Below are 23,530 nucleotides of genomic sequence, written 5' to 3'. Positions count from 1 at the left end.
ACTTATGGCAAAATGATGCCATTTCTAGAAGTGGTTCTGAAAGATTTCATGAGGAAATATAAGAAAAAGTATGACTATTTTTAGTAAAAACAAAACGGCAAAACTAATATATAAAAATAAAGCTCCAATTTACATGAGTAAATGTTTTCATTAAATTTGACTACTGGAAAATTACTACCTCGCTTAATGTTTAAAAAAATTCCTCTAAAACAACATGAATTTCATTAGTGATTTAAATCATTACAATCTGGCACACTGGCTGGGCTTTAATGGTAAGTTGAGCTCCTTTGAGCAACTTTTTCCTTTGCTTCATCCTTAAGATCTGTTTCTATATTTGGCTTTCATAAGTAGGGTACTTAGTCCTCAAAATAAATGTGGAATGGCTAATGTTTCAGAAAGGAACTAATTTGTAACTTGTACTTACTATAACTTGTGAAATTTATTAACTTTCCAATAGAATACAAGAGTAATCTACTAAATCCCTTTCCATTTATAAATTATGATTCCCCAGCAAACACTTCTAGCTTTTAAAAGCATTATTCTGAAAAAAAGGTATTCATATGTGGCCCTCTTCATTTGAGGGGAAAAATGAAATGCTTCATATTCAATCCTAGTAAGTGATCTGATTTAGATCATGATCTTACCAATGGGGTTACATCTTTAACGCCTTTAACATCATAATGAAGAACTATGTACCTGGCCTCCCAAAATGCCATAAGTGTAAGAATATATACACACACACACTGCACACATTTCAGGGAGTTTACAGCCCCACCTTCACCCCGAACAGCCTCCAAAAGCTAGTTCACATCCTTATTCAGGTGCGTTCTTCCCCAAAGCTAAAATCACATGCTTGTAATAATGGAAGTCCCCCAAACAAACAAACAAAAAAACACTTAATATTTTCAACAGTAAATACACTGATGGTACATTTTTACTTAAAACACAGGCCATATAAAGTAAATTCAAATAAAATGCATTAGTTTATGGACTTCCCTCGTCGTCCAGTGGTTACAACTCCACGCTCCCAATGCAGGGGCCCAGGTTCCATCCCTGGTTGGGGAACTAAGATCCCACATACCATAACTAAGCCCGCGTGCCACAACTAGAGAGCCCGTGCACAGCGACTAGAGAGCCAGTGCACTGCAAGGAAGACCCAGCACAGCCTAAATAATTAATTAATTAAATTTTTAAAAAATAAAGTGCATTAGTTTAATAAATATGTATCTGCTGCAAAAATTTTACTAAAGCTTGAATACTATAGTTCCAACTCTTTGGGACTTGCAATACCAGGTAAGTTTGTTTCGTGCCTTTTTCTTCTCCCCCGAAAGGCATAAACCCATTTAAAATTATTTTGAGAGATTCTGAGATACGAGAAGGTTGTAGAAACAGGACTAGAACAAGTTTCTTGGTAGAACCTTTTAAAAACTCAAATGTTTCTTGTTTTGAAAGAAAATCTGTATATGAAGAGTTCCATTTAAACAAAAGTAGCCCTGAAAACATTGTACTTACTGTACTGTACAAGGGAAGAGCTTGGGTTGAAAGCTAAAAAAACTTTACCAACCAGGATGCTGGTTTTCCTTTCACCCCATCTATATGACTCTGGTCATCACTCAGCCTCTCTTTAATATTAGTAGCCTCTGTGATAAAATTAGGATAATACCTATATATTCCCCACCCCACTCAAAGAAAAAAGAGAAAAAAACTTTAAAAAATAAAATTAGAGTTATAAAACACTCAGTATTCCTAGCACTGATAATTACACTAAATAATAAACTGATAGTCTAAAAACGCTGATGAACTTGATTTTTAAAACACCATAAAAGCTGCCTGCTGCCCATTATTATGATGACATTTTCACAAAGGGCAGCGAGAAAAGGCTGTAATTCTCACTAGGATGATGACTAGTACTTACAGAAGATTAAAAATAAGAATGATATATTATGTATAACAGAAACGAAGATGGAAACATACGCTTGGCTCAGGACACTATGGAGAATATGATATTTAATTTGAAAGGTGCTGTCAAGACCTTGCACACAGGCCCATACAAGTGCCTTAGACTCTGTGGATACTTGCCCTTCATCAATTGCTTCCTATACCAGGATTTCCTTTTTCACTGTTGCAACCTAATATTCTTCACCCAGGCAACCACAAGCCTATTTTGGAAAGGTTCCCTATTTCAGAAGCCTCAGTGCTATTTCCATTTGGAAACACATCTTTATGAAAATATGTATCATCCCCAGAACTAAAATGCTTAGATATATTAAGTTTCAGCTGTAAGTGATATTTTTAGAAAAGTGATAATTTCAGAATCTCTACTTCAAAATTACAGAGTTGGGTTTTTTTTTAATGGAGTCACGAAGTAGAAAATTAAAAAGACATACCAATGCTTAAAGTCCTCTCCTCTCTTTTTCTAGTCCCATTTTACTTAAAAATTTTTTAACTTTATTTTCCTTAAATTTTAAAAATCACCAAATTATGCATACTAGTAAGAAATTTAATCAGATATTCATCTTCATAAAAACCAAATAACTCAATGAAAAAGAGCTCTTAACGACAATGTTCTCAGAAATGGTCTGACATTACGGATGGTGCTCCTGTACAACACAGTGAATCAATCTGAGATGGCTTGTATACAGCAAACTTTTGACCAAAGGAAAAGGATTTCACTTTTAATACATAAGAAATAAAAAACCAATATGTTATATGCCAATTACACTTCAATAAAAAAACTACACAAATATCAAATCATTATGTCATACACCTGAAATACTGCTATACGTCAATTATACTTCAATGAAAAAAAAAAGAAGAAAGAAGAGACATGGGGGTGGGGGCAGAGAAGAGAAGGAAGTCCTTGTTCTAAGACTGTATTAAAAGCTACTTAAAACATGTAAGTGAGGATACTTCATGAACTAAAATATTTGATCAGTGGCTAACAGAACATCCTGTATCCTTTTCTTCAACGTAACAGTTTTAAAGAACCGTGCTCATCTGACCTCTTATACAACAGAAACTCATTTTCCTTCATATTGGTTTGCACAGCATAGGAGTATTTATTTTGTTATAGTAATTAAGTTTTACTGTGGATGAGTGCTATATCCTGCCAGCAGTGGATAGCATACCACTAAACTGTCTCCTCAAGACAAAGGACTTATCACCCAAAGATCTGTTTGCAAAATAGAGTTAATGCCTCCTGAAAAGATGATCTTTCCCTCTCATTCATTATACTCATATACCGGCATACACTCAAATTTTATTCCTCTTCTTATGTCTACTCCCAAAGAAAAAACACACCATGTAGATAAGCTCCAACTGTCATGCGACACTATTTACTCTTCCCCTCTACAACAGTATTTCTCTGTCATCAGAAACTTCTCTGGGTACTGAAAATGAGATTATGCAGTTAAATTTTAATACATGCCTGTATGACACCTGTAAATACAAACGTGCATAAGGTGTGATTAGAAAGAAATGAACTAATTTTCAGAAGTCACCAAAAAAAAAAATCAGTCACAATACAGTTATGCCTTGCATATACTAAATTACCTTCAGCAGTTGCTATTTTTTGGTTAAAGCTTCCTAAGATCATAAAAAAAAGTAAAACCCTCATTTCAGATACTAATTTGACTAATGGGCACAGTGTACTCAGATCTTCCTGTTCTGATTTATAAAACATGTTATTTTGTCCATTGACAGACAAACGGATAAAGAAGATGTGGTATATATAACCCACGGTAATCTACAGATTCAATGCAGTCCTTATCAAATTACCAATGGCATTTTTTATAGATCTAGAACAAAAAAATCTTAAAATCTGTATGGAAACACAAAAGACCCCAAATAGCCAAAGCAATCTTGAGAAAGAAAAACAGAGCTGGAGGAATCAGGCTCCCTGACTTCAGACTATACTATAAAGCTACATTAATCAAAACAGTATGGTACTGGCACAAAAAGAGACATATAGGTCAATGGAATAGGAGAGAAAGCCCAGAAGTAAACCCAGGTACCTACTGTCAATTAACCTACAACAAAGGAGACAGGAATACACAATGGAGAAAATAAAGTCTCTTCAATAAATGGTGCTGGGAAAACTGGACAGCTATTACATGTAAAAAAATGAAATTAGAACATTCTCTAACACCATACACAAAAACCAACTCAAAATGGATTAAAGACCTAAATGTAAGACTGGATACTATAAAACTCTTAGAGGAAAACATACGCAGAACACTCTTTGACATAAATTGCAGCAATATCTTTTTGGATCCATCACCTAGAGTAATGAAAATAAAAACAAAACAAAACAAAAAAACAAATGGGACCTAATCAAACTTAAAAACTTTTGCACAGCAAAGGAAACCATAAACAAAACGGAAAGACAACCCACAGAATTGGAGAAAATATTTGCAAACGATGCAACCAACAAGGGATTAATCTCCAAAACATACAAACAGCTCATGTAGCTCAATATCAAAAAACCAAACAACTCAATCAAAAAATAGGGCTTCCCTGGTGGCGCAGTGGTTGAGAGTCTGCCTGCCGATGCAGGGGACATGGGTTCGTGCCCCGGTCTGGGAAGATTCCACATGCCGCAGAGCGGCTAGGCCCGTGAGCCATGGCCACTGAGCCTGCGCATCCGGAGCCTGTGCTCCGCAACAGGAGAGGCCACAACAGTGAGAGGCCCACGTACCGCAAAAAAAAAAAAAAAAATAGGCAGAAGATCTAAATAGACATTTCTCCAAAGAAGACATATAGATGGCCAAAAAGCACATGATAAGATGCTCAACATCACTAATTATTAGAGAAATGCAAATCGCAACTACAATGAGGTATCACCTCACACCAGTCAGAATGGCCATCATCAAAAAGTCTACAAACAATAAATGCTGGAAAGGGTGTGGAGAAAAGGGAACCCTCCTACACTGTTGGTTGGAACGTATTACTGGTACAGCCATTATGGAGAACAGTATGGAGGCTCCTTAAAAAAACTAAAAATAGAGCTACCGTATGATCCAGCAATCCTACTCCTGGGCATATATCTGGAGAAAACCATACTTTGAAAAGATACATGCACCCCAATGTTCACTGCAGCACTATTTACAATAGCCAGGACATGGAAGCAACCTAAATGTCCATCAACAGATGAACAGATAAAGAAGATCTGGTACAGACAGTATGGAATATTACTCAGCCATAAAAAAGAATGAAATAATGCCATTTGCAGCAACATGGATGGACCTAGAGATTATCATACTAAGTGAAGTCAGACAGAGAAAGATAAATATCATATGATATCACTTACATGTGGAATCTAAAAGATGAACTTATTTATAAAACAGAAACAGACTCAGAAAGCAAACTTATGGTTACCAAAGGGGAATGGTGGGGGGGGGGCGATAAATTAGGAGGTTGGGATTAACATATAAACACTACTATATATAAAACAGATAATCAACAAGGACCTACTATACAGCACAGGGAACTACACTCAATACTCTGTAATAACCTATATGGGAAAAGAATCTGAAAAAGAATGGATATATGCATATGTATAACTAAATCATTTTGATGTACACCTGAAACTAACACAACACTGTAAGTCAACTATACTCCAATATAAAATAAAAATTTTAAAAAGATGTGCTATATATAAACAATGGAATATTACTCAGCCATAAAAAAGAATGAAATAATGTCATCTGCAGCAACGTGGACGGGCCTCAAGATTATCACACTAAGTGAAGTAAGTCAGAAAGAGAAAAACAAATACCATATGATATTACTTATACGTGGAATCTCAAATATGACACAAATGAACATATCTATGAAACAGAAGGAGACTCAGATATAGAGAACAGACTTGTGGTTGCCAACAGGGAGGGAGGGTGGGGGAGGGAAGGATTGGGCGTTTGGGATTAGCAGATGCAGACTATTATATATAGGATGGATAAACAACAAGGTCCTACTGTAGAGCACAGGGAACTATGTTCAATATCTTGTGATAAACCATAATGGGAAAGAATATATATATGTATAACTGAATCACTTTGCTGTACAGCAGAAATTAACACAGCATTGTAAATCAACTATACTTCAATAAAATTTTTTTAAAAGCACATTATTCTGACTCTACTGGCAAAAGTCCTTGATTGTTCTCAACTTTTTTATTATAACCAGTGGATAAAACTATCGGCAATCTTTTTACTAAGAAATGTGAACTACCTTATGTTGGAATAGTTACATAAACTTTAAGGGAACCATCAGCACCAACCACTTACTCCCGATGGGCGATGAATAAAAGTATAATATTTGTAGCGCAATTAAGCCTCTATGGCTCAAGACGGATCATCCCATCAATTTTGAAACAATTTTATTCTAGCTATATGAATCTGATTATAAAGAAAAAAAATCACTTCTAATGAAATGCGGAACGACTTTTTTGCATGTGAAATGTATTCATCATCATTTCTTTAAAAAAATTTCACGTCAGAATTCTTAAGAACAGAAGAAAATAAAACATATATGGAAAAAAAGCTTAATTATTTATTTGGGGCCTACAAACGACTGTGGAAAAGCACAATTTTTAAACTTTGAAATTGACTAATCTGTAATATAAAATGGTCTTTGTAGATAATAAGTAATTCAAATTCACATAAGAAAGAATTAAAGAATTGGGACGTTTGTTTTATTTTACATTTATGACTGAAGAACCAGAATAACCCACAAATGAATCACTGTTGATCTAGTCCTTACAAATAAGAACCAAATTATTTAAAATTAAATCTGTTATAAGCTATATGCTTTAAGAAGTATCTGCTTCCCATTTTCAATTGTTTTCCAATGTTTCCAGAAGCCCAAACAAGATTATGATAATAGGGCGATAAACTATGAGGAAACAGTAAGTTCTGAATCTTTCAGTTGGATATATAATTAGGGCAGAGGCTAAGTCAAAGCTAGAATTAATTAGCACCTAACAAAATACTGTAGTTTATTACAGTTTTTTAGTTTGAATAAATCTGCCCTCAGCCTTCTGATCTTCCTAGTATTTCCAAATAGCCTCCACAAATCACTATATATAAACAGCAAAGAGTCCAAGAGTACACTGCCACGCTCACCCTGTAAAGATACTCAAATCAGTTGAACTACATAGGAGGCTGTCTGCTTAAGTTAGAGGATGAAGATATCACTTAATGAATTAACGCCATCTAGTGGGATCAGTGAGATTTCAGCTGAATCTGGTTTACTCCAGGTTACTACAATCTATTATTCAATTGGTCAAATACCTTGTCTTAAAATATACACTTGTATTAATAAGTGAACTATCTTGAATGCCTATTGTAAGAATGTGGTAAAGTTGCCTACAATAAAAAAGGCACAAAAATATTTTAAGATCAGCAATCTTAGAAGGGAGTAATATTTCTATTCTTTCCTTCAAAGGCACGAAATATAAACCAACACTTACTAACAATATGTATTTTCAAAGATCAGAAGAAAAGCGAAGTCGAAATCAAAACATTTGGTCAATAAAAATTTTTAAATAACAACAATAACAACTATTACTTATTTATTAGATGCCTAGCATATACCAGGTATGTCACCAAGTTTTCATCTTTTTTTTAATAGAAAAAATGCCATATTTTAATAGAAGATCACCATTTATCAGAATGCATACCAAAATACTACAACAAATTGGTCTTCAACAGAAACAGCACAATGACAGAAAACTCGATATGCTACACCTCTGAAGAGCCTGCAACCAGGCTAATTGGAAATCAACACACAACTCCCACTACCCCACACACAAATATGTACAGATCTTTAAAGCTATCTTGCAATGTCGTTCTACAGACAAGTCCGTTACAAGAACACTTACATCCAGAGTGACTAATCAAAAAAGTGATCCTTCTTCCCTCCAACCATGATGTGAATATCCCGTCTATCAACACCAGCTTACTATATGCCCAGAAACATGCCAAGAGATGTGGAGGTTCTAAGAGAGGAAGAAGAGTCCTAGCCTTTGAAGGAGCCCAGGCTCAGCTCTGAATCCAAGAATCAGTGGCACTTTACAGAAGATACTTACAACTACCTTTTATCACAGTTTCACTGTTAATTTTATTCACATTAAAAATAAACTGCCAGCGTGAACATTAAATCCATCATGATTTTGATTCACTGACATAATTTAAACCAAAGATTGTTGAGAAAAAGATGTGCACCCTTCATATAGCCCAACAATACAAATATCCGTATTTTAATTTCCATAAATATGATCTATTTTTATCATTTGCAAGTCTTAGGATAATGTTAGACTCTCCCATAAGGTACAGCATCTATCACAGCAATCAGGGTTACTAAAGTTATTGACATTCCTAACAGCATATTTGCTTCTACTTCTCTTCGCACTTCTTGGGATTACCATACTCCCAAGGAACTTTAAGTAAAATGTGTTCATTGTTTTTCTACCCACCGGTAGGCGGGAAAATAACACAGAGTGACATTCAGACAAGTAGCCTGCAAACTATTCCATTTTCTAAGTGGGAATGTTAACTTTAACATTTCAGCATCTTCTCCTACACCGTGTATTTGTTTATACACACACACTCCTACACTCCACCATGTCAAATATTAGATTAATAATATATAATAATGTCCAGTTGATAATTCAATTAAATTTAGCAAGTTTTGTAGAATCTTTAAGGGTATCAAAATTTTCCTCTGTGTGTGTGTGTGTGTGTGTGTCCTTATTAAAGAAAGTACAGAGCAGAGTTCCATACTATAAAGCATATCCGGGGCGCTATGAACCACACATGGCCTCAGGTCTGAAAAGAACGGTAAATTTAATCAAAACTCCTCTCTTCATTTCCTGAAAGAGTCAGGGAACAGGTGGCATACATTTCATCTTGACCCAATTTACTTCACTAGAGAAGTGCCAATGGCCTGAAAACCACTCCAGGGGTCAAAGGTAGAAGATGGGAAAAGAGCCTACCTGACTGGCTGAGCTGACGCTCAAATCTACCCGTACATCTAGCAAAGGAAGAGAAACAGCAAGATATAGAGGAATGGGGCTGGGTTTGGTGTGAAAACCTGATGCTGCTGGACAAGTTACACCTCTCTGAGTTCAAGTATACTTATTTATAAAATGAAAATGAAAGTAACAACAATAATAATAAAATGTATGTTTATGTCACATAAATATATCTGAATAATAGTTTTGTTAGATTTAAGTGACATAAATAAAAGTGAACATATAATAAATGTGAATGCAAACTGCAAAATGCTATTTTCAGCCTAATAGTCTTGTCTACCCTACCCATTCTCATCCCACCACTGATCTGAACAATATTCACCCTCCATCTTATCCAGATACTTTGATAAGATCGGTCTCCTTCCTGCTCAGTGAACTTAACAAATTTGGCCCCATTTTTAAGCTTTTGTTGATGATATTCCCTGGGCCTAATTTACCTTTCTTTCTCTCCTCTGCCTCTGTCCATCTACCCTTGAAGGTTCTGGTAAGTACCACCTCCTCTATAAAACTTTCCTTGACTCTACCTGCCTAAATGATCTGTGAAACCCTATTATACCAAGTGACTGAATCATACATAATTTAACATCTAAACATATAATAATAGCAGCTGAAAACACATATAGTACTTACTATATGGCAGGCAATTCTAAGCGTATTATGTAATTTAGTCTTCAAAGCAATCCTATGATATAGGTATTATTAGTATCCCATTTTACAGATGGAGAAACTGAAGCACAGAAAAAAGTTAAGTAACTTTCCAAGGTTCCAAAGTAGTAAGTGGCACAGCCACAGCAAGATTCTAACTCAGGCAGTCTGGTTCCAGAGCCCATGTTCTTCTCCACCATACAGTACGGATTCTGCTTGTTAAATGTTTTACGTGCTTTTGTCTTTTGACCCAGAATGTATGATCCCTAAGGATAAGGGCATTTCATTTAGTGTAACCCTTCCATAACCTTGCATTTTTCTGGGCTATACAATTACCCAAGGTGCTCAGTGTTACCTTGAAAGTAGAGATGGACCATCAGTCACTTTATATTCTGGGGAAGGGAGTTCAACTTTACAATGAGTCATTCCAGACTTCAGTGTTTTCATTAAATAAATATACTAATTTGTTAAGCTTCTGATAATAGATTATTCCTGTTTCTAGCCTAGAATCAAAAAATTTAGGGATGTCTGAGGAACATTACTTTAGTCACTTAACAATAAGTAACTTTAAAAATGGTGAAAAATATGCCTAGTTTGAGAGTTAGTTGCAGGAATAAGGACAATCTTTTAACGATAAAAACTAAAGCTCTCTGATTTATACCCACAAAGCAGTCTCTTGAGCATCTGTAAGGAAAATTAATAATGGAGATTTAATAATTCAATGATTAAGTCACCTGAGACCAGGTACAGCACCAGTCCAAATATATGACTATTTTTAAAATGTCAGCATTCTGTAACTATAACTGACATTATGGTTTACAAAGACTTCTCTTTTAATTACATTATGTTATTTGCACCTCACAACAATCCTGTGAAGACACTTATTTTAAAGAAGGATAAAGTGAAGCTCAAGGAGATTTAGTGATCTGTCCAAAATTACACAATTACATGGCAGAACCAGGACCCAAATCTTTGTTTTCTGATTCTAATGCCTAAATTCCTTTCTGCTTTACAACACTGATGGGAATAGTGGTGTAGATAACTCAAAATGAAATTAAATTTGGAGTATGTGTTTTGGTGTCTCATCTATTGGTAATTCATAATCCTGCAAGTCAACAACAATCATAAAGCAAAAATAAAAGCAGTCTTGGCTCTGGAAGAAACAGCAGGTTTCCTAAGCCACTGTGCCCTGGCCCACAGAAGTTAGAGAAGAACAAGAAGTCAAAATGTATGTGTGTACCTCTCTTTCTCCTTTATTTTTTTAAGTTTACTGTTCCCCCTCCCCTAACAACCCCCCCCTTTCCAACCCAGTCGACTGGGGGTAATAATGATTAGTTGATTTTTTTTTTCTTTTTCATTTATCTATTTATTTATTTTGGGCTGCGTTGGGTCTTCGTTGATGCGTGTGGGCTTTCTCTAGTTTCGGCGAGCGGGGGCTACTCTTCGTTGCGGTACGCAGGCTTCTCATTGCGGTGGCTTCTCTTGTCGCGGAGGACAGGCTCCAGGAGTGCGGGCTCAGTAGCTGTGGCTCACGGGCTCAGCAGCTATAGCTCGCGGGGTCTAGAGCACAGGCTCAGTAGTTGTGACACGCGGGCTTATTTGCTCCGCGGCATGTGGGATCTTCCCGGACCAGGGCTTGAACCCATGTCTCCTGCATTGGCAGGCAGATACTTAACCACTGTGCCACCAGGGAAGTCCCTGATTAGTTGATTTTTTTTTTTTTTTTTTTGCGGTACGCGGGCCTCTCACTGCTGTGGCCTCTCCCGTTGCGGAGCACAGGCTCCAGACGCACAGGCTCAGCGGCCATGGCTCACGGGCCCAGCCGCTTCGCGGCATGCGGGATCTTCCTGGACCAGGGCATGAACCCGCGTCCCCTGCATCGGCAGGCAGACTCCCAACCACTGCGCCACCAGGGAAGCCCTGATTAGTTGATTTTTAAGACTGAGTTGCTAGGTGCACTGGAGCAACAGAAGTAACCAGACAGTGAACAGTATCTCCCTCTTCACTGACTTCTTCCCCTCCACGTATCAACAAGCATGCTCAGGTCTCCTCTATATAAAAAACAAACACACTCTCTCTCTTCCCAAGGCTGCTATTCTCTCTCCTCTCCTTTCCTGACAGGTGAAAATGAAATGTGTGATGAGTAGAGTGCCCAAAAGAAAATGGGCATCCACTAAATCATAGTTACCATTCCCCTTTCTCACTGAACTCTCTGTTGTTGTTGTTATTTTGAAATATTAATTTTTTTAGGAAAGCATTTGATAGTTTTATTAGATTATATAATCAGTCTCTTTATTTTAAAACTACGTGCCCTGAGGACATCAATTAAAATATGGGTTTTTTCATTTGTTCAACAAATATTTGAGCACCTTCACTAAATTTCTTAATGGAGTTACTGGGCTCTTTGATCTTCCCACTAGACTGTGAGCTCCTTGAAGGCAAGAATAAACTGTTTCAACTGGTAGCTTCACTTATTAGCTTGCCAGTAGTAGGGTGTTTAAGAAGTGTTCAATGGATCAACTGCCCTGAAGAGCCAGAAGATATCTTAGTGCTTTGTATATATGCTGTTTTTTTAAATTTCATTTTTCTAGTAATCCATTTTATTGTATATTACAAAAATGCTGGTGATGGACTGGAAGTTTAAAAACAGATCCTTTACCACAGATAATCTGAGAAGTACTCTATTAGAGAAAAGTATTGCATCAATCTTAAATTCCCTGAGTGTGATACTTATACTATGGTTATGTTAGAGATAAACGCTTAAGTCTTTAGAGGTGAAATATGATGCTTACAAAAAGCAGCAAAAATAAATTTAAGTAAACATGTATACAAAGAAAGTATACATCTCGATAGAGAAAAAATTAACTAGACTTTTAAATCCAAAAGATATATATCTGTTAAATATATATATATATATTTTTTTTTTTTTTTGCGGTACGCGGGCCTCTCACTGTTGTGGCCTCTCCCGTTGCGGAGCACAGGCTCCGGATGCGCAGGCTCAGCGGCCATGGCTCACGGGCCCAGCCGCTCCGCGGCATGTGGGATCCTCCCGGACCGGGGCATGAACCCGCGTCCCCTGCATCGGCAGGCAGACTCTCAACCACTGCGCCACCAGGGAAGCCCACCTGTTAATTTTTAAATGACACGTTTGCTATCTTATAGCTCTAGTACAGAGAAAAATGAGATTTTTATTAGCACTAAGAGTGAGTAAAGATGCAGGAGATGTCAGAGTATACTGAAAGCTAACAAGACTGCAGACCACTGCTTGCAGACAGTACTCAGATGTACTCTCTTCCTGCCCCGTGGGTGTGGACTGCAGACACTCTATCTGCAGTGGTAGTGCTCCATGAAGCTTGTTTGGTAATCTGAAACTCTTGACAATGAAGAGCTCCAGATTTTTAAGTAACACTTCAGGATTTGCACTTTTAAAAAAACCCAAAACCAAACTGGGAAAGAGATCATTATCCTTACCCACTATAAGATTTTATTTCTAATTTCTACAAAATTAACAAAGATACACAGATCAAAATGCAAGTGGTTTTGTCCCTGAAAACTGTTAATTATAAATATGTGGACTAATAGGGAAAAGATTAATTTCACCAAATTAAAAAAAAACCAGAAACTGAGACAGCAATTGATGCTTGTAGAAAAAATGATGATGCTGTACTGATGACTGCAGGTAGGAGCAGATGGCAATAACTTGCTTAATGGCACTGCTTACTGCATACCATGTCACACACGCTCACAGATGTACATCACCAATCTCTAAAATAACATCTCAGAGTAATGCAACCCAGTGCAAGACTTTTTACGGCAAAATCAATGTATCATCACTGTAAGCAGCAGAACACACAAATCATGTAAGAAGCTAAAATTGTGTTTAAAGACAAACTCATTTGGTCAGAAATAAGGCAAGAAAAAGAAAGGGAGAATAAAATAAGACTTTCCCAATCTGGAAGCTTAGTCTACTTTGTTTTTTTTTGCTTGTTTGTTTGTTTTTAAATTTGGAGCCTTTTTTTTTGAATTTTATTTTACTTTTTTATACAGTAGGTTCTTCTTAGTCATCAATTTTATACACATCAGTGTATACATGTCAATCCCAATCACCCAATTCATCACACCACCACCACCATCACCCCCCGCGGCTTTCCCCCCTTGGCGTCCATACGTTTGTTCTCTACATCTGTGTCTCAACTTCTGCCCTGCAAACCAGTTCATCTGTACCATTTTTCTAGGTTCCACATACATGCGTTAATATACGATATTTGTTTTTCTGACTTACTTCACTTTGTATGACAGTCTCTTGATCCATCCACGTCACAACAAATGACCCAATTTCGTTCCTTTTTATGGCTGAGTAATATTCCATTGTATATATGTACCACATCTTCTTTATCCATTCATCTGTCAATGGGCATTTAGGTTGCTTCCATGACCTGGATATTGTAAATATTGCTGCAATGAACATTGGGGTGCATGTATCTTTTTGAATTATGGTTTTCTCAGGGTATATGCCCAGTAGTGGAACTGCTGGATCATATGATGATTCTATTTCTAGTTTTTTAAGGAAATTCCATACTGTTCTCCATAGTGGCTGTATCAATTTACATTCCCGCCAACAGTGCAAGAGGGTTCCCTTTTCTCCAGCATTTGTTGTTTGTAGATTTTCTGATGATGCCCATTCTAACTGGTGTAAGATGATACCTCATTGTAGTTTTAATTTGCATTTCTCTAATAATTAGTGATGCTGAGCAGCTTTTCATATGCTTCTTGGCCATCTGTATGTCTTCTTTGGAGAAATGTCTATTTATGTCTTCCGCCCATTTTTGGATTGGGTTGTTTGTTTCTTTAATATTGAGCTGCATGAGCTGTTTATATATTTTGGAAATTAATCCTTTGTCCGTTGATTCGTTTGCAAATATTTTCAAATTTGGAGGCTTTGAAACGCACATACTCCATTTTTGAACTTTCGTGGATGCTAATTTCTCAGTTACTGGTTTTTGCTTTACCTTCTCTGAAGAGGCAAAGGAAGACCTGCTTCTAAATATTTTCTAGGAGATGGGAGAAAAGACTGTCAACTTTTTTTTTTTTGGCTGTACGTGGGCCTCTCACTGTTGTGGCCTCTCCCGTTGTGGAGCACAGGCTCCGGATGTGCAGGCTCAGCGGCCATGGCTCACGGGCCCAGCCGCTCCACGGCATGTGGGATCTTCCCGGACCGGGGCACGAACCCGTGTCCCCTGCATCGGCAGGCAGACTCTCAACCACTGTGCCACCAGGGAAGCCCAGACTGTCAGCTTTTAAACTTGGCAATAAAGGCACTTTTTGATGAGTGTAGGATCTGAGTTTCAAATAAAGTCATATCAAAAGTAAGCATAACATCAAATCAATCTTAACTGTTTTCACTTGAGACCTAGATTAACCTAGAAGCTAACTTTTACTGATAAATATACATGCCATGCCAAAAAAACAAGATGGCCCTTTAGAAACTAAGTAGGAATGAACCAGGCCCACACAGCACTTGGATATGACCAATTCTGGGCAAAGTCTGCTGAAAGTAGGCATCAGAGGAACTTAAAGACACTCTGCCGTACTCCTAAGCTCTGGAGTTGGTATTATGGAGTATCATGTTCTTATTGATGCTATAAACTGCACTCTACCCACTTGAAACAAATTTTTTCAAGACCTAAATGCTTTACTTTTGTATTAACTTAGGCAGTAAGACTACATTCCAGTCTTAGCAATGAAATTGAGTCTCATGGGTCTGTTTGGATTTGACGGGCTCCTTTGTTTTTGTTTTTCGTACTTCAGCTTGAGAGCTAAATAGCAGCTCTGCTCTAGAAATGCCAGCAAAACACTGAAATATGAGTTACATTTCCTGGTAGCCAAGGACCACATAACCATATAAAGCAGGAAAACCAGTGTGCTTGACTTTCAGGGTTCCTAATAATCTTAACCATCATGTCATAGCATCTCAAATCCTCTTCCTTTAAGGGCATACCACTCTTGTCTACATTTTAACTCTCCTTTTTGGGCTATCATTTTGAAGAGACTGCTTGACCCAAATGATGGGATCTTAGGCCAACTCTGATGAGCAAAGCCACTCCAGTGGAAGCAAGTCTTTTCCTACTCCATTTTATTCATCCTGGTTATTTACTACCAGCAAACAGGCAATTCTGCCATTCAGAAATACTCTGACTGGAAATATGATTACCTTTTCTTGGATCTGGTCCCTACTTTCTGGCATCAGTGGTGTCATTTCCCAACGTCTTCTTTTGTTCCCTGTTGACACTCTCAGACACGGCGTTTCATTCACACATATTGCGTCTGTAGAGTAAGATCCTGTGACGTGTTTGGGGACGACACTAGAATTCCCTGAAGTGGCTGCTGATATGCTGCAGCAAACCAATTTTTCATTAGCACTGCCACAAGGAACGGGAGCACCGGCTCTGACAACTGCCTGACTGGCCTTCACGCAGTGGCGGCAGGGAGCACCTGGTCCATGTGCAGGAGGTGAGAGTCCTCTCTAGGCACGTGTACTATTGCTGTGCCTTTCAAAGCAGTCCCTTGGCACAGCGGACTCCCACTTCCACTTTTTCTGCTTCTTTTGTGTCTAACACTATCTGATGATCCAGAATATAAAACACTATCCTCTTTGGTCCTATTTACCTCCACAAGTTATGGAATTTCTCAAACATGAACATGACTCCTAGCTCCCTACATCTTAAGTTATCTCTTGGGAACTGCACCAAGTGTAACTGATTCCACGTTCTAAAGTATCATGTTTTGAATGCTGATGTGCTAATAAATACATGATAGTTATAACTGAAAAAGATGATCACAAATCTAAGCATTTCAAATACATGGAAGGGACCAAGAGATAGATTTTTTTTTAATACTTTCACCAAATTTTTAACTATTAACAAGTATACATCACCACCTCTGTTAGTATCATGAATCTGTGAACGGTGTCATGCTGGGCTGAGCATCACAGAAAGTGTCACAGAAAACAGTCAAAAGTCAAAATTATCTTCCTTGAGCTCAGATTCCAGAAATTCCTGACGAGGGGAAGAATAATTTACTTTGCAAGGAGAAAAACCACCACAAGAACAGAAAATGCAGGCAACACACTAAGTGGAAATGGATCTGTGTATGCGTGTGAGGTGTTCTGGTGAAACAGAGATAACTGTATGTCAACAATATCTTCTTTAAAGAGACACAAATGCTGTAATGAAACAAATGAGTATGACATAAAAGAACTAGAAGTTCAACATATGCATATATGATTCTGTAATTTTTCTATTATAGAATAAAACCACGTTCTATTAGTTTTTATTACTGTTTATCTAGGCTGAGGTCTCACAGCTTGAATGATACGTGGAAAAGCTGGAGAAATAACAAAAATAATAAGAAAAAAGATTAGAAAATAAACAGAGAAAAGTTAAAGGAATTTGTACTATTTAGTCTGGAAAAGGAACAAGTGACTTAGGAGAGGACCTAGTGTAAGTCCAAGTATTGGCTTCCCAGCCTTCTGTAAGACAAGACAGGAGCTGGCAGAGTGAGGGATGGACAATTACTCAGGTCCCTCCCACTTTGAACAGTCTATCCTACACAGTGTTGCTTTGCAGAGTAGGAAGACCTAAGCAGAAGGGATTTAAGCAACATGTCAGAAACTAGACAAACATTCGGGAAGTGCCAAAATCCATTCCCAGAAACAGGTGAGGAAATTAAGAAGGAAGACTGCTCTCTCTCCCTAGAAAGGCTTAGGTCAGCAATCCCAAATGGCATAATGAGGAATAGTGGTATCCCCTGAGATACGAGGTGTGTTCCCGGAAAGAGGTTAATAAGTTTGCCAAAACCCAAGTTAAATACAGTTAATTTCTTTACTGTAGAATTTCAGAGTCTTTAATTGCTAACACACGTTAAGAATCTCTAAAAGGCAGAGAGTATGAAGCATTTCTTAAAATTTTCTAATAACAGAATGCTTTTTTCATGAAAACCTGTTAATATGTCGGAGCTTTAATGTTCCAAGGAACACAGTTTGGGAAACGCTGGTTTAGGTGCAACTGAATTAGAAAGCAAGGAAAGGACAAGGTGGTACCTGGGGAATGTCTCCCAACTTTATGATTTTATGTATTTGGGCCAACTGGGATGCTGATCTGCTTTCTTTCTCCTACTTCTCATTTATGCCTTGACCTAGGCATAAGTCTACCTTCCATCAAATTATTATTTTCTCTGACTTTCCCAATTCTCCCACTGACTTGTCTAGACTACCAAAACTTTTCTTCCTTTCCTCTTTCCCTCCTTCCCTCCTTCGCTTTCTTCTTCCTTTCTTTTTCTTGTTAGTAGTCCTCTTTCTTCCATAAAAGTGCCTTCCTTTGCTTTCCATTTGTTAATAAGCAGTATCACTTTTCTTTCATTAACAAACACTTGTCATTGCTTTTCACTTAATACTAAGTTTCACTTTGATGTAACCATCTAGTTCATATTCTCTTCTATTTTTTCACCTATAATTTACTTGTATAAGACTTAAGGATTTCTCTAAGACTAAACCTGCTGTTCTGATGACTCTCTTATCTCCCTTTTCTCTACCATAATGACTCCCTATCTCTAGATTAGTCTATGAAGCCATCATCCCTTATCACTGAACATCCCTTCCAATAAATAATTCCTTACAGAAAGCTCTTCAAGGTGAGCATTATGCAATGCTGTTCCATTCTTGATTCTTAATCTTGTCATTATTAGATACTATTCATCAGCTCTGTAGTGGTGTTCTACATACTTTATGAAAATAAGTATGCACTACCTACCCACAAGGAGTTTTCTCTGAAAGAGATAACACTGAGGTGGGTTTTCTCTCAGACACATGTGTAAAGTTTTATTTACTTTTTATTTTTTTATTTTAATAAATTTATTTATTTATTTTATATTTTATATTTGGCTGCATTGGGTCTTCATTGCTGCACACGGGCTTTCTCTAGCTGCGGTGAGCGGGCTTCTCATTGCCATGGCTTCTCTTGTTGCAGAGCACAGGCTCTAGGCACACAGGCTTCAGTAGTTGTGGCACGTGGGCTCAGTAGTTGTGGCTCGCGGGCTCTAGAGTGCAGACTCAGTAGTTGTGGTGCATGGGCTTAGTTGTTCCAGGGTGTGTAGGATCTTCCCAGACCAGGGCTCGAACCCATATCCCCTGCATTGGCAGGAGGATTCTTAACCAGTGCGCCACCAGGAAAGTTCTAAAGTTTTATTTTTAAAATCTTTTCTCCATCTCCCAATAGAGTACAATATTATGCCTTAGATTTTTAAAAGGGAGGAGTCCTCTCATGTCTTAACACCACTAAGTTTCTTCTTCGCCCAAACTTGTGTCCCCTTCACTTGGACATGACCAACATGCAGGTAAACATTTCAGTTAGTTTTCAGATAAAAGTCAAATTCTTGCTGATGAAGTAGCTATCCCCTTCCTTCCTGCTTAAGCATTAAGTCTAGATCTTCCATGATAACAGATTAAGTAAGCAGAGATGCCATTCTCCTAGTAAGACAATAATAAAACCCTAATCATTTGTAGTTCTGGGCTAAAAAAAATCATTTTATCTAAGGAGTGATTCTCTGATAACCTGAAAACATTCCGATTTGATTAATTATATTTTTCTTACAATTTCAATTTATTTTTTCTTTTAAATTTTTCATTTTGACATAATTTCTGACTGACAAATTTAAGTTTTAAGATGGCACAGAGATGTCACTGTTTGCAGATGACATGATACTATACAAAGAGAATCCTAAAGATGCTACCAGAAAACTACTAGAGCTAATCAATGAATTTGGTAAAGTAGCAGGATACAAAATTAATGCACAAAAATTTCTGGCATTCCTATACACTAATGATGAAAAATCTGAAAGAGAAATTAAGGAAACACTCCCATTTATCATTGCAACAAAAAGAATAAAATACCTAGGAATAAACCTTCCTAAGGAGACAAAAGATCTCTATGCAGAAAACTATAAGACACTGATGAAAGAAATTAAAGATGATACAAACAGATGGAAAGATATACCATGTTCTTGGATTGGAGGATCAACATTGTGAAAATGACTCTACTACCCAGAGCAATCTACAGATTCAATGTAACCCCTATCAAGCTACCAATGGCATTTTTCACAGAACTACAACAAAAATTTCACAATTTGTATGGAAACACAAAAGACCCCGAATAGCCAAAGCAATCTTGAGAAAGAAAAATGGAGCTGGAGGAATCAGGCTCCTGGACTTCAGACTATACTACAAAGCTACAGTAATCAAGACAGTATGGTACTGGCACAAAAACAGAAATATAGATCAATGGAACAGGACAGAAAGCCCAGAGATAAACCCACGCACATATGGTCACCTTATTTTTGATAAAGGAGGCAAGAATATACAATGGAAAAAGGACAGCCTCTTCAATAAGTGGTGCTGTCCGGAAAACTGGACAGCTACATGTAAAAGAATGAAATTAGAACACTCCCTAACACCATACACAAAAATAAACTCAAAATGGATTAAAGACCTAAATGTAAGGCCAGACATTAGCAAACTCTTAGAGGAAAACATAGGCAGAACACTCTATGACATAAATCAGAGCAAGATCCTTTTTGACCCACCTCCTAGAGAAATGGAAATAAAAACAAAAATAAACAAATGGGACCTAATGAAACTTCAAAGCTTTTACACAGCAAATGAAATCATAAACAAGACAAAAAGACAACCCTCAGAATGGGAGAAAATATTTGCAAATGAAGAAATGGACAAAGGATTAATCTCCAAAATATATAAACAGTTCATGCAGCTCAATATCAAAAACACAAACAACCCAATCCAAAAATGGGCAGAAGACCTAAATAGACATTTCTCCAAAGAAGATATACAAATTGCCAACAAACATGAAAGGATGCTCAACATCACTAATCATTAGAGAAATGTAAATGAAAACTACAATGAGGTATCACCTCACACCAGTCCGAATGGCCATCATCAAAAGATCTACAAACAATAAATGCTGGAGAGGGTGTGGAGAAAAGGGAACCCTCTTGCACTGCTGGTGAGAATGTAAATTGATACAGCCACTATGGAGAACAGCATGGAGGTTCCTTAAAAAACTACAAATAGAACTACCATAAGACCCAGCAACCCTACTACTGTGCATATACCCTGAGAAAACCATAATTCAAAAAGAGTCATGTACCACAATGTTCATTGCAGCTCTATTTACAATAGCCAGGACATGGAAGCAACCTAAGTGTTGATCGACAGACGAATGGATAAAGAAGATGTGGCACATATATACAACGGAATATTACTCAGCCATAAAAAGAAACGAAACTGAGTTATTTGTAGTGAGTTGGATGGACCTAGAGTCTGTCATACAGAGTGAAGTACAGAAAGAGAAAAACAAATAACGTATGCTAACACATATATATGGAATCTGAAAAAAAAAATGGTTCTGGGGGCTTCCCTGGTGGCGCAGTGGTTGAGAGTCCGCCTGCCGATGCAGGGGACACGGGTTCGTGACCCGGTCTGGGAAGATCCCACATGCCACGGAGCGGATGGGCCCGTGAGCCATGGCCGCTGAGCCTGCGCGTCCAGAGCCTGTGCTCCGCAACGGGAGAGGCCACAGCAGTGAGAGGCCCGCGTACCGTAGGGTCAGGACAGGAATTAAGACGCAGACGTAGAGAATGGACTTGAGGACATGGGGAGGGAGAAGGGTAAGCTGGGACGAAGTGAGAGAGTGGCATGGACATATATACACTACCAAATGTAAAACAGATAACTAGCGGGAAGCAGCCACATAGCACAAGGAGATCAGCTCGGTGCTTTGTGACCATCAAGAGGGGTGGGATAGGGAGGGTGGGAGGGAGACACAAGAAGAAGGAGATATGGGGATATCTGTATATGTATAGCTGATTCACTTTGTTATAAAGCAGAAACTAGCATACCATTGTAAAGCAATTATACTCCAATAAAGATGTTAAAAAAAAAAAAAAAAGATGGCACAGAGAGTTCCCCTATAACTTTCATCCAGATTCCCCAAATGTTAACTCTGACACATCTGTTTTATTCTTTTCTCTCTCTTTCTCTCTCAGACACACACATACACGTTTTTTCCCCTGATCCATTTGAGAGTAAGTTGCAGGCACTACATGCCTTTCCTATTTTGCTAATAAACAAGCAGATAGATAGGTAAATAAGATGGGTGCACGAACAGATGTGATGAAGCAAGTATAGGTAATGGGCATATTTTGGTGTTCATTATAAAATGCTTTCAACTTTTATTGTATGTTTGAATTTTTTCATAATAAAATGTTATGGAAAAAAATCAGAAAATCAACACTGATACAATACTATTGATATTTTCTGCAGACCTTATTCAAATAAAGTTTGCCAATGTCCCAGTAATGTCCTTTAAGCAAAAGAAAATCCCAGATCAAGCCTTGTACCTTATTTAAATGTATCCTATTTTCTCTATTTCTCTGATGGGGCAACAAAGCAAGTCAGCTTTCTGATTATTCATGATTATGTGAGAGACCTAGGCTAAGGATAAATCAAAATACCAGAATATCCAAAACTCTGTTATTTTTGGCTCATAAATTGTCAGGCTTTTAAATGGTCCTTTGGGGGTTAGATATATCTCTATAATTATGGTTTGATTGAGTTTTAAAATTAAAATTCCATTCGAATGTTCTGAAAACACCCAAGCTCACTGGCACAAGAAGTGTTTCTGTAGTAAAGTTTGCCTCGAGGAAAACTGTCCTCAGTGGAAAATTTAGTTGCAGACAGTCTATGACGTAGATAGCATGCCCAAGGTGCGTGAAAGCTGACAAGACATGGACTCGAGGATGCCATTCCAATGCTTTACAATCCTTTGCAAAAACAGGTGTCAAGGTTATTTTTATTAATGTATCTTTTTTTTGGACCCTTAAAATAAACCTAAGGAAGGGTATTGAGGTGGGTTTTTTCCCCTCTTCTCAGAATAAAAATGTGGAAAAGGTTTAGCTACTTCTACTATACCCTGCTTGCCACTCAAACAAGTTTATGTGGTAAACTGTCTCCATACTGAATGGCTGACTGCCGTTTATAATCTGAATTAGAAAATGCAAAAAAAAAAAAAAATCCTTTAAAGTCAAACAGTGGAATTAACATATGAGCAGAGCTCCTGTGGGCATTTAAATCCGTAATTAAAAAGCCTGAGACACGTTGGCTTGGCAATCGTTATTGTCTAACGTGCACAGATAGCCAAAAGGTACTGAAATGCGACATTCTGTCCCACATGACTCACTCACTCAGCAGAGGCAGCCTCACGAAGAATGCCGAGAAGGCCTTACATCTTTAAATGCCTGGCCCACCAAAGGTCTTTCCCCCAGCACTGAAAAATGCCCAGAGGTCCTGGGGAGAGAAGGTTGAGTGTTTAGAACTCAGAAAATCTGCTTTTGCTAGCATGCTCCATTTCCATGCAGGAAAAGGAATCCTTTTCCAAAAAATTAGAAGTCGGAGAGAAGGAACACACGCACAGACGCACGCAAATCATCATTCCTATCTGATGTGTGAGAGCACAGCACACAGCACAGCAATCTAGCTACGAGCCTCCTAGATTATAAATAGGCCGCCAATCCAAGCAGCAGCTGTCTCACATCGCTCTGCTTTTTCTCCCTGATTTTATTATATTTCAAAGATGAAGCACAGATTTCTACAAGTTTTCTCTATGTTAACAGGTACAACACGCACAGGCCAAGGAAATTTGTTTTTAAGATTATGCACATCAAACAATATTCCATGCTAATCTGCCATTGTTTACCTTATTTATACATGTATAAGGGGTTTAACAG

The 23,530-nt window shown here is 37.7% G+C and overlaps 1 protein-coding gene across 14 annotated transcripts in view; it reads right to left on the bottom strand.

Annotated features, from left to right (window-relative positions):
• The window catches only part of PHF21A (PHD finger protein 21A), a 192,289-nt gene that overhangs the window by 75,414 nt on the left and 93,345 nt on the right, over nt 1–23,530 (bottom strand). The gene's annotated exons all lie outside the window — the stretch shown is intronic.

Source organism: Globicephala melas, chromosome 8 (assembly GCF_963455315.2).
Source record: "Globicephala melas chromosome 8, mGloMel1.2, whole genome shotgun sequence".
Lineage (NCBI taxonomy): Eukaryota > Metazoa > Chordata > Mammalia > Artiodactyla > Delphinidae > Globicephala > Globicephala melas.
The sequence above is the reverse complement of the archived record's forward strand: the minus strand, read 5'-3'. Positions and strand labels throughout refer to the sequence as shown.